Source organism: Poecilia reticulata, linkage group LG11 (assembly GCF_000633615.1).
Source record: "Poecilia reticulata strain Guanapo linkage group LG11, Guppy_female_1.0+MT, whole genome shotgun sequence".
Lineage (NCBI taxonomy): Eukaryota > Metazoa > Chordata > Actinopteri > Cyprinodontiformes > Poeciliidae > Poecilia > Poecilia reticulata.
In genome coordinates this window covers 23,345,742-23,347,158 of record NC_024341.1, presented here as the reverse complement: position 1 = coordinate 23,347,158, position 1,417 = coordinate 23,345,742, and positions in this window count along the sequence as shown.

Below are 1,417 nucleotides of genomic sequence, written 5' to 3'. Positions count from 1 at the left end.
TATAGCATAAACTTCACCTTTTTTTGCCACTAGTGGCTTTTATTTTGAAAGAAATCCAACAGAAAGGGTGGACAGGGGAGTACATGGAACCAAGCAGTCGTAGCAGAGTTGTAGTTAAGACCACCTACCCAAGACCAGCTATGTGACACAAAAAGTTGAATGCGGAGTATTAAACTTCTTTAAAGAGAGAAAGACCTAAGGCATTAAATTACAAAGTCAAATTTCATTTATGTCATGTTTGATATTCACCATTTTGATATTTGATAACAACTGAAAAAAACTTAGTTACTTGATTGTGCTATAAAATGATTATATGTAGCTGAAAAACACATAATACATAAATTAAAGTGCATGATTTGAAAAAGAGAAAATATTAAGTGATCCATTAAYCTGTTGGGAGGACATTGCCTTGTGCTTGTAAGTGGTCTGATAATGGGAATGCTGTCAGTTTCAGTATGTATGGCCAGAATTAGATGTAAAAAACAACAAGAAGAGTATTGTTGCTGAAAACATCCTTTTCTGACCGATTCGTAGCCTGTCTTTGGCATTGGTTTTGGTCTTGGAACTCGAACKTGTCTGATGTCACACAGATTTAATGGGTTAGCTATTGTAAATGCCATAAAACCAATTTAGTCTGAATAATTTCCTTCCATTCTTTATTAATAAATCTTTATGTAAAATACAATAGTATTCAAGACAGTTAAAAATTAGTCACAACTATGAAAAGCACATTCATTTCTGGAACAGGCGTAATAAATAGAATGCTTACAATACATATTTGTTAAAAAATCAAAAATAAAAACTACATTAGATTACATCCTTTAAGAAATAAAGTGTCATTTTWGCCTACATTTTTATATGGCTCAGTAGGTCCTGCAAGAAAGTTTTAAGCAAAAATAAAATCTTCTGAAAKAAAAATGTGGAAAATTACTGGTATGCATAATTTTYTATTGCAATTTGCTTTGCTTTTTGCTTTGTACAAGTACATTTAAGTACTTGTACAAAGCAAAAAMGGATAAATTAAATGAAAAATGATAAATAAGAATAAATAATGAAACACTCCTAGAGATTATTGTGAAGATTTTCAGTTCAATTTTCAATTAAAAAAAGCTACTGTAATGACTGCTGCGAGCAAAATAAAACTTATTTTATGACACCCTGCTGAAGAATCAGTTGTATTTGGGAAAAAATTAGTTGGTGGTGGAGCAGTTGTTGTTGTAGATGCTGCAGCAGTTGTGGTAGTAGAAGTTGCAGCTGTTGTTGTGGTTGGAGCACCAGACGTTGTGGTAGGAGCAGCATTAGTTGTTGTTGGAGCAGCGGTTGTTGTAGTGGGAGACACGGTTGTTATTGGGGCAGCGGTTGTAGCTGGAATAGTTGTGGTTGTAGTTGGAGCAGCAGTGGTTATTGGAGCAGCGGT